Genomic DNA, 12,094 nt, shown 5'->3' with positions numbered 1-12,094 from the left:
GACTCATAGTTTGGGAACCCTTGTTTTAGATATGAACAGATACATTAAATATGCATAAAGGATGTAAATAGGCCTAAAACTGCAAGGCAAAATGACAATTTTAAATGGGCAAGTATAGAAGCAAATAACAAGTCTAGAGGAGGTGTAAGTGGCAGTGGCGGATTTATCATGAGCAACTGATATCTGTGTAAATTGTGAGGATCTAAACCTGTTAAATATACTGTTGAGACCAAAAGATAGTGAAGTACCCAGGTTCAGGTTCCCTTAACCTTCATTTGAATAGTACAGGAGACCTTGGACATAGTGGTCAGTTCGGAAGACAGGTAATGGGCTTGAAGTTCTGCAGAGGGAATGTTTTACTCTTAGGATTGGATAGGGGAAGTGGCATCAGGGAGGGTAGGAAGGTTAAAGGTTTAAAATAAAAGGAACCTGATTTCAACCAACTTAATGCACAAACTTCCACTTTTAACAGAGACAGGAGTCAAAGGCTGGTGACTGACTAGCTGAAAGGAGGCAGGTTCCAAGTTTAAATACTTTAATGAATTGACACACTTCACATTTTGTCTCTATCCTAAGATTAATATGAGCTGGTCAGGTATTCCTGGATACAGCATACAAGACTGCTGGAAGGTGGGATTAGGCTGGATCACTCTTCCGTGTTTGGACAGATGGGATGAATGGTTTTCTCCTGTGAATGATTAGTAATTTGATGGATCCATACTGTGTTTAAATGTCCTGCAGTAGTAACTTTTAAAATACTGATTAAATTCCTCAAAATAAATAACAATGGAAGGCCAACACAAGGAATATATTCTCAATGTTGTATCAAGGAACTAGGGATGTCATGTGATGCAGCTTTTCATTGGCTAGTAAAGCTAGTTTACAGGAAGCATCTAAAATGCCCATTTCAAGGACCCAACAAAAATGAAATTCTGAAAAAAAAATTACAGCTCAGATCTTCTGGACTCTGACCATTGGAGATGGGATGTATGATCCAAGATTCACTGTAAGACCCTTTGATGCACTGACCACTTTGAAAATTGCCAGTGGAGGATGTTTCAATGGGACCTTAATATCCTCTGAATTAGTGTCAGACACTTCAGAATGTTCGAGTGTAATTACTTGAATAGCTACACAGGAAATGTGTGACAGATAGTCCAAATCCAACTGCTATATGTTTAAGCCCCTAACTTTCCTCATGATCCCTAAAACTTCACCCCAGTTCCCAAATGCATCCCAGCCATGACTCCCCTAATGCTTTTTCCTCTTGATGCTCAACTTCAAATGATTCCAGATTCTCCAAACTCCTCTCTGACGCCTACCTCTTCACTGATGCCATGACTCCATACATGAACAAAAACAAAATTGTTGGAAAAGCATCTGTGAAGGAGAAAACAGAGTTATCATTTCAGGTCCGGTGATCCTTCCTCAGAACTTCCTCCATACATGAACCCCTGCCATAACCTCTGCTGCCCCAAACCGAATCTGGCTGGCCTCAACCTGAAAACCCCTCCTGGCCCTACATGACCATCCAGCTACCACCCCACCCACTTACATAGCTGCTACACTGCCCACCTATCACCCCAATCTACTTGTCACATTATCTACTTATCTCATCCACCCTGCCCACTTACACTGCTACACTCTCACTTATTCATTTATCAACTAACACACTGGAAAGTTGTTAAAAGCCTCAATGCTCCTCAGTTTAATTGAATGAAGAATTATGAGAATATGGCAGCTAGTGCCACAAGAAGGTGGCATGGCTTTCTTCACATGACGATCCAATGTTATGAGGAAGCAGGTTGATTTCAGGTACACTCCAAGGAGTTGGCATCGGGAGACTTGGTAAGAAATGAAGAGTTTGCTGGTGACCCAAAAAGGTTGAGTGTGGAGTGGCAATCCAACAGCCATTGTCACTGTTGAAAAGATTTGAACCAATGTACTTCATTTTTTTCCTGACTTTATTTCTGTGTTCCCATTTCATCTACAAGGACGAAACTTAATCCTACAGAACTCAATGTGGAATTACAAGTGCTAGATTAACATAAGATAAGACAGAGCATAAACTGCTGTATTTCCAGCTTTAAGGATGTCTTTCTTAGGCTTATTTAATTATATTACATCCATCAGTTGTTTCTTCTTACTTCTTTTGATGCCCTCTTCTAGTTTCTCTGTGGTCAATGTTTCACTATCGTGTTTGTTTTGATAATTATATTATTATCAAATTGGTATGTCTCCCTATCTAGTGAAGTTGTTCTGATCTTGTATTTGCTTGACATTCCTGGAAACAGCACTGTAATGATGACGTTTGGAAACAAAAGTATGTTGCTCTAACATTATGTCATTCAGAGGATCATCACATCACCCAAGTGGAGTCTTAATATAGACACAGATGACACAGTTTTGGATGATCTCAAGTTTACACATGGAAAAGCTAGTAAAACATCAGTAATACCAGAAAATGAACTACTGGTCAGACTGGTCCTCAATTCTGAAATATACAACATGAGTCAGACAAGTATGCCTTGTTTACCAGTTGCTGATTTTTACTTCTGGAATGGGAAGGTAGCCAGGAGTGCATTGAAATTGTCAAGTCTGGAGTTGACAATGTCAATATCAGTGGAACTGTGGTAGGGATGGAATTAGGCAATGTCTTGAAATAGGAAAGTCGAAATAGGTAATCCTAGTGACAATGCAGATTGATGTAGTGTGCAACAGAAATATTTCATGGCTAAAGTTATGAATTAAGTAATGTGCTATCTGTTGTGATAGTGTATTTGTTGGTATGTCAAATATAATAGTTTAAATAATTTAATTTACTTTTCTGTTAACTTATATATTATCATAGGTATTGATACAGTTCACTTCTCTTCCACAGCCATTAAGCACATGTGAGCTGAGGCAAAGAAAATGGTTTCATTAAAGCTGAGTTCAACCTTGATGCCTGTCCTTCAGCTTTGTTTGTATTTATCCCAAAAGGGATATTACAACATGATACCAGTGATATTGAGTTGGCATCACTGATCAGCAGAAATCCTACCTGAAACAGTGCAACTGGAGCTTAGCTCTCACGCCAGGAGTGCAACAGATATTCAAAGTGATTTGGGCACACTCCCAGTTCTGCCCTGAGATTGCAAGACAAAAACTTTATGGCAGTTTCAACCATAGAGATGTGTATTTTGGCATGGATTTCTTCTACTATTGCCACACTTTACATGCCAATACTAGAACTGCCTGTCAGTTCAAAGCCTTCATTCCTACAATATAGCTCAGGACATGGCTCTTGAAAATTCTGCAAATAATTTCAGGTTACTGCAACAATTACAGTAAGGTTTGCTCTGCATGGGAGAAAAAAAAATACAAGGTGAAGGCATTGACAGGCAGATTTCCAGAAAGGGACTTAAAGCATCAGATGTCCCAGGTTAATTTAAACTGTTCAAACAGAAAATTAAATTATCTTCTCTGGACAAAAAAGGAGTTGATGCAGCAAGCCTGTCTGTAAAAATCGGATCACCAAAGAAAACAAAAGATTAGGTTGAATTAATATCTCTGGTTTATCAGATGCTGAGCCAACAGATTCATCAAAGTTATGTGTAACTTTAGAAAATCAAATTTGAATTAAAACCAGTTGTGGAGTACACCTCGGAACAGGAAACAGATGGCCTCTTCAATGGCTTGGTAGAGCAAGAGGAGAAGGATGCAACTTCTTTGATGGTGAAATTTCAGAATAAACTATACATGGTGTTGGTATTCACCATTTTTAGTGAGGTATTCCAGAAAGACCTCCTGGAAAAGACAAAATGATACAACATGGAGGGCATTCTACAGGATGTACACAAATGGAGTGGGAAGCAATTATTACCTATCTATATATGTTTAAAAATACTCTTCCAAAAAAAAAGTAGACACCCAACAAAAATGGCTGCTTTAATCATGTGACTGGAAGTAGCAACAACTTTCCAGAAAATTCTCTGCAGTCAGTGCCCAGCCAGACAATCAGCATCCAGGTACCAACTGATGGGAACAAAAACAGAAATTGCTGGAAAAACTTTGCAGGTGTGGCAGGATCGGTGAAGCAAAACCAGAGTTCACGTTTCGGGTTGGGTGACATTCTGAGAACAGGTCACCAGAGCCGAAACATTAACTCCACTTTCTCTCCACAGATGCTGCCAAGCCAAGTTGAGTTATCCAGCAATTTCTGCTTCTCTTTCTGATTTCCAGCATCGTCAGTTCTTTGATTTTTTTTTGTATAGTGTACCGATTGATCGGTCTGGATTGCTAACAATTGTGTTATAATTGGAAAACCCTAATACAATAGAATTGAAAGTATGCCCATCCTACAAGATAACAAGGTGTAGAGCTGGATGAACACAGCAGGAAAGCTGACGTTTTGGGTCTGGACCCTTCTTCAGAAATCAGTACTTTCCTGCTTTCCTGCTCCTCTGATGCTGCCTGGCCTGCTGTGTTCATCCAGTTCTACACCTTGTTATCTCAGATTCTCCAGAATCGGCAGTTCCTACTATGTCATCCTACAAGATGATGTGTTAATGATTTTCCACTTAACCACTGGAATGGATCATGGACAGTAAACTATGTGCAATACAAATCTTTTTCTTAATGGTAACTGCTTCTCCTCCCAAGGAGGCTTAGTTTCATGACTATCCTATTATTGAACCCAACTGCCTTTTAAATCATCAATTTTGCAATAGCAGCTGGCTCAGGGATCAGCACTAACTATCTGAACCACATCCACTGAAACAATCAACAGCTGTAACTCTAAGTTGCAAAAGAAGAGCCTCTGATGTGTAAAAGGCAGCCACCAACTTGCTTTTGTGCTCTTTGAAAGTAGAAACCGCCTTTCAACAAAGCAGTGAAACCGAAATCATTGTTTGACAAAGTTTCCTAAGAAAAAAAGTCAAAGGGATTTTTAAAGAGAAGAAACTGCCGAAAACACTTTGACTACTGTCTAACCAATCAATATAACACCAGTAAGAAATTTCAGACAGCTCTTTCCAGCTTTGAACTTTTGGATTCTCTCTTAACAGCAAGAAACAAAAACAGAAGTTGCTGGAAAAGCTCAGCAGGGCTGGCAGCATCTGTGAAGAGTAATTAGGGTTAATGTTTTGAATTTGGTGGCCCTTCCTCAAAACGTCACTGGGCCCGAATGATAACTCTGGTTTTTCTTCACAGATGCTGCCAGACCTGCTAAGCTTTTCCAGCAACTTCAACTTCTATTCCAAATATACAGTATCCATAGTTCTTTCAGTGTTTAGCAGCAAGGGCATTGTTAAACTGGTATCCTTTGGATTTCTTTTATAATTGAGTTGTCTTCTTATATGTTTTAAGTATGCCTGTGTTTCAAGAATTTCTGTGCCTAAGAATATGAAATAAATCTTACTGTTGGTTTAGCTTTATCACAATATTGTGTGGTCTTTGCAAAGTCAGAGCCCATAAACAAAGGGAGGATTAAAATAGGGGAAATTTTAAATAGAAATCTACTTATGGAAATTGGTGAGAATAGGGAGACAGGATTAGTTCAAAATGTGCAATCTGTCTGAATAACAGATAAGAAACCTTTTGGAGACCAGAATTTGCAAGCCTTAGCATCCGGGGTGTCCATTGGGACAATATCCAAATAGACGGAAAATGCAGACTTTGCACAAACCATGTGGATGCCCTCATAGGCAGACAGATAGGCTTAAAGTGTACTGGGACAAACTTTGCAGATGCTACAACAGGAACACAAGGAACAACCAGGGCAGGCAGCAATGACACTTCTGAAATATGTCATCTAGAGGTGAAGGGAGATATGATGCTTTGAGGCATCACCAAAAAGCATAGACCCAACCCCCAGCACAGACTCAAGAAGAGGCGCAGTGCAGACTGGAGGCCAACATGAACTCAACTGCTTCGTCCTCTCTGTTTGGAAGGACTATAATTCTGAATGTTTGCTTTTTTAATTCTTCTAATTTATTCTTAAGATTTTGTACTTAAGATGGCACCACAAATGGTGAATTTGTAAACTTTTCACAGTGTTCATGTCAGTACAACAAACCTAATTCTAATTTTAATTTACAAAAAGGGTGAGCACCTAACCAAATTGGAGGCAGTGGGTTGAGGTGAAGATACCAATAGGAACAGCTATATCAGATGATCAGTTTAATGAAACAGGGCCATTTTGTTAACAAAACTACATCATTGAGACACTTAGATTATATTCCCAAATAAGGATAGATGGCACTGACTGACAGCGAAGATTCAAAAAAATATACGTGCCAACACCTTATCAACCCATATTCTCAAGGGCATGTACCATGAAGCATGGAGCTGTTTGATTCATTCCACATGCACAAAACTTTCGGTGCACAATGGCTCAATTATAAAGTGTCTGTGTTCTGGAACGCGGGTACAAAAGTCAACAGGGCCTACCCAAATATTCTATGCAATGGATGAGCAGGATTGTCATAGCAGTGTGAATTAGTTGAAGTACCACAGAAGTCAAAATGGGTGCACACACATTGCATCAGGACAGGAAAGACCTCAAGAGATCATAAGATCTTAAGATATAGGCACAGAAATAGGCCATTCATCCCATCGAGTTTGTTCCATCATTCAATGAGATCATGGCTGATCTGATAACCCTCAACTCCACTTTCCTGCCTTTTCGCCATAACCTTGATTCCTTTACTGATTAAAAATCTGCCTATCTCAAACTTGAATATGTTTAATGACTCACCCTCAACAGCCCTCTCTAAGAATCAATTTCACAGATTCACTACCCTGTGAGAGAAAGAATTCCTCCTCATCTGTGTCTTAAATGTGCAACCCTTTATTCTGGGATTATGTCCTGAACATTGACTCTCCCACAAGAGGAAACAATCTCTCCAAATTCACTCCGTCTAGCCCCCTAAGAATTTATAATTTTAAGTAAGGTCTCCTCTTATTTTTCTAAACTCTGCTGAATACAAGCCTAAACTACTCAACCTCCACTCATAAGGCAAATTCTCCTCACACAGGATCAGCTAAGTGAACCTTCTCTGGACTGCCTTTCATGACAATATATCTCTCCTTAAATAAAGATCCCAAAACTGTTTACAGTATTTCAAATCTGGTCTTATGAGTGCCTTGTATAATTTTAGTAAGAATTTCCTACTTTTATACTCCATTCCCTATTCATTCTCTGAACATTGTTGTTATGGAATGCCTGTGGAATGAAAAATATTATCTATATCATGATGAGATTGGTATGATCAACGGCGTATTCTTCAAAGGATACCAAGTACTCATTCTGGTGACATTTAGACCTGACATATTTGATCACAAGGCACAGATGGGAATAAAGAGAATAAGAAGACTTGCTTATGAATCATTATTCTGGCTCAACTTCAACAGGAAGATCAAACAGATTAAGATTGTGATGCATTCCAAGGACAATAAGACAACAGAAAGAACCCCTCCAGCTGCATGACACACCATCATTTCCATGGACCAAGATAGGATCAATTATGTTCACTGCAGGGAGAAAAGATTATGTGCTATACACTTAACATCACTCCAGTTTCTCAGAAGCTTCAGCCTATGGATCAAATGCAGTAGCAAATAGCACTGATAGTGTATTTAGTATTTTTGGTGCACATATGGAAGAGGATTTGACAATGGCCCACAATATGAGAAAACAGTTCCAGGATATGTATAAATGTTCCATCAGCCACATCACCATCATTGCTCTGATATCATTGCTCACATGCAATAGCTGATCAGGTTGGTCAAATCACTGATCAATATTGACCTTACCTGCAGAGATTCTGTTTGTTCGACTGGACAGAATTACAACCGAGTTGTCATGCCACCAAATCATCCTTGATCACAGACTGGTTATATTAGAGACAACATAACAAGACATACACATGGGTGCAGAAATAGTGCTGCTATACATTGGCCAGAAGATGACAGTCTTACAAATATATAACAGACATGGCTCCCAGCAGTGGAGTCCAAGGTTTTCAAAGAACAAAGGTCACAGCTCCACTGATGGGCAGACCAGAGCTTGTCAAGCATATCTCCTTTGGGATATGGTTTTCTTCCCAGAGATGGTTGACAGCATGGCTGAAGTATGTAATGGCAACACCTTTAATTAGGTAGAAATCCAACCTGAAATGATTGGCCATGATCTCGGAGAGTGTTTCATTTCATGAAGCCTGTCAAAAACAATAGATCTGGCATTAGTGTCAATCACTCAGACAAGTTCATCCTTTTTATGTAAAATAGTTTAATGGAAATCTTACGAAAATAGAACTCATTCCAGCACAACGAAAAAGAACCTCAAAAATATGAGGTAATAACATCAAATGGCACTGTATTTCAAAAGAATACAGGGGCTCTCTTCGAAACATGCACAAGGTGACTAACAGGTGAATCCACATACATGTTACAGATGTGGAGATAACAAGTAACATTGATAACTGAGGGCAATCTTCTCATACATGATCTTCAAGGAGAGAGGATGAATCACACATCACTGATGCATGGTCTGGTCACGTCAGCTGAAAACCTATACAGTTCTAACCATAGACAACACCTTGGAAAGGAATGGTCAAAATGGTCTTGTTACAGTTGAATGATTTCTGCATATACTATCATAGTTATCAGAGTTCTTATATTCCGTATTCAAATGTTCATTCGAATGGCATTATAACATATATCTGGGGTTGATTAACTCAGTTAACTGAGTAGCTGGTTTGCGACGCAGAGTGATACTAATAGTGTGGGTTTAATTCTCAAATCAGCTGAGGTTACCATGAATGTTCCACCTTCTCAACCTCACCCTTTATTCAAGGCATAGTTTTCCTTGGTTTAAACTGACCACTAGTCATCTCTCTCTTTAATGAGAGAGAGTGGGACTATGGTGACTTTACTGTTTTATGCTATATAAGATTGTAGTTTCAGGGAAGAGAATGTTGTGATAGTTTATTGTTTGTATGGGGAGTTGCTTTTCCATTATTTCATAGTTATGGATGTCACTACAAGACCAGCAGTCATTGCCCATCCATAACCACTCTTGAACTGAGAGGCTTGTTAGACCATTGCAGAGGGCAGTTACAAATTAGCATTAACCACATTACTATGGTTCTGGAATCACATGTAGACTAGACTGGGAAGGACTGGCAGATTTTCTCTCCTAAAAGTCATCAGTAAGTCAGACAAATTTTTACATCAATGATGGTTGCCATTTTTCTTATTTATATTAAAGTCAAATCCACCAACTACCATGGTAGGATATGGACTTCATTCCACAGAGTATTATCATGGATTAATAATCCAATGTTATTACCACTATGTCATCATCTTCCCAGTAACCACATGTAAACTGAAGCAATAACAGGTCTCTGTTAAAGGCCTGTATTCAACTTATTTCGCTGCTCTTCAGCATCATTGGTTTTAATCTAGGAATAGATACTGCAAAATCACGCTTGTTGAATCCTCAATTTCCAAGCATAGGATTACCATAGCTATTTTCTTTCTTTTCCTATGTAGCATTTTAAGGCAGTGTGATTGGCAGATTTCTTTTGTTTTTTAGAATGGTCACTTGGTGACTAACATAATCTACCAGCTTTTCCTACATTATTTTCAGATGATGGATTTCACATCTATTAACCAGTCTATCTAGAAGCATGGTCAGGTTTGAACTGACACTAAATAAAAACCGAAAGAACTGAGCATGCTGTAAATCAGGAACAAAAACAGAAGTTGCTGGAAAAGCTCAGCAGATCTGGCAGCATCTGTGAAGAAAAAATCAGAATTAACATTAACTCTTTGAACTGACACTCTTGTTCTGATTACTACTAATGTCAATCCAGGCAAAGACTCTAACCACACTTGTGCAATCTACACAATTACAAATAGAAGCTGATAACCTTTGGGTCTTTGACCTCAGCAAAAGTGACAGAATTCGTCTACTGGAAACCTGTAACACAGGGGTTACTTCAAATAATTGAGATGATGTGGAGGTGCGGGCGTTGGACTGTGGTGGACAAGGTCAGAAATCACACGATAGCAGGTTATAGTAAATCCTGAAATTCCTTTCAAGCCATGGACCTGAGAGAAGTAAAATGTAAAGAAGAGGTGACATTTTAGGTTAGACAATGCATGTTAGGCGTGAAGCCTTGTTTGGAATCTGTTTGTGTTTTAGTTCGGAGTCAGACTGGTTTTATTTCTAAAGTAGTAATTTATAAAATGCCACATTGCCTGACTGTCTGTAAATTGTGTGCTTTTTGAACAAGATAGAACGTATCTGCAAATACAAATTCTGTCAGGACAGTGATTTGTAAGGAATTTGGGGATTTACATATACATATTTATCAATTTAAACTTTCTAACTGTTTAAAAATTTAACAGCATCACAGGTTTGTTCAATGCATCCTGATCAGTGTTGTGATCCTTTGATCTTTTACTTATAAATTCTGTGTCTGATACTACCTCTCTCACTAACACCTGAAGAAGGAGTGAGGCTCCGAAAGCTTGTGTTTTCAAATAAACCTGTTGGCCTATAACCTGGTGTTGTGTGATAGCTGACCAAATAATTGAGCATAGCAGGACCTGGCAACAGTTGGAGTACAGTCTAGAGGCCAGCATATGGAAAAGTGACACAAATTGTAACAGAGGCTGCCTACTCTGTGAAATCATTGCATATCACTCATTCCCAGCAGAAACATACTGCAAAGCTACAGATTATGACTCACTGAACATGTTTAAGTGTCATTAGAGAGCAGTAATTGTACAAAGAGCGGAGTTTACACTTTTGAATAATACGCTGTGCTTAGCATTTTGTCACCAGAAACTTTCTTTAACGTAGTCAGCCCTTGTTGCTGGATACACACACAACAGTAATCAATTGTACACTGATAAGGTGCAGCCATATTATTTGTCACAATTAGACAAATTTCAGTCTTTCTTTTTCTTCTCCTTTTGGATTCTCCCATTTTATTGGGATTAGCACAATGCTCCATCTCCTCCTGTCAGCCACCCATTCCTTTTTTAGTCCCACTCTATTTAATTATGTTACCACAGCTGGTCCTGTGCCTTTCTCTTCTTCATCAAAACCAAAAGAACCCTGTGGATGTTGTAAATCAGGAACAAAAACATAACTTGCTGGAAAAGCTCAGCAGGTCTGGCAGCATCTGTGAAGAGAAATCAAAGTTAGTGCTTTGGGTCTGGTGACCCTTCCTCAGAACTGGTGTCAGTTAATGTGCAGAAGATAGGCTGGGAGTAAATGACAGGTGGGGATAGAGCCTAAAGAGAGAGAAGAACAGTTGAACAGATAAAGGAGATGATAACGATCTGGCTAGGAGAATGAATAGTTGTTAATGGGGACTGTTAGTGACTCACAACAGGTAGTGTGTAATGGCAGGCTATCTGATAACAAGGCATGGTGTGTGGGATAAGAGGCTAGCAAACGGGAGAGTTCAGCCCCTAAAATTATCGAACTTGATATTGAATCCAGAGGGTTGCAGGGTCCCTAAGCGGAAAATGAGGTGTTGTTCCTCCAGCTTGCATTGAGCTTCATTTGAACACTGCAACAGGCCTGAGACGGAGATTTTGGCCAGGGAACAGGGTGGTGCGTTAAAATGGCAGGCAACTGGAAGCTCAGGGTCTCTTTTGCAAGTAGAATGTAGATGTTCTGTGAACCGGTCACCCAGTCTACGCTTCTTTTCCCTAATTTGGAGGAGACCACATTGTGAGCAGCGAATGCCGTAGACTAGATTCTGGGAAGTGCAGGTGAAGTGTTGCTTCACCTGGAAGGTATGCTTGAGCCCTTGGATACTAGCTTCTGGTTGCCTGCCACTCAAATCCATTGAGTGGTAAATAAAAACTGAAAGAACAGCAGATGCTGTAAATCAGGAACAAAAACAGAAATTGCTAGAAAAGTTCAGCAGGTCTGGCAGCATCAATGAAGAAAAAATCAGAGTTAATGTTTTGGGTCCACTGACCCTTCCTCAGAACTCAGATGCTGCCAGATCTGCTGAACATTTCCAGCAACTTCTGTTTTTGTTCCATTGAGTGGTAGTCTTGCATTCATGTATAGGCACTTGGT

This window comes from Rhincodon typus, chromosome 1 (assembly GCF_021869965.1).
Source record: "Rhincodon typus isolate 14 chromosome 1, sRhiTyp1.1, whole genome shotgun sequence".
NCBI classification, from domain to species: Eukaryota; Metazoa; Chordata; class Chondrichthyes; order Orectolobiformes; family Rhincodontidae; genus Rhincodon; species Rhincodon typus.
This window is presented reverse-complemented; position numbering follows the sequence as displayed.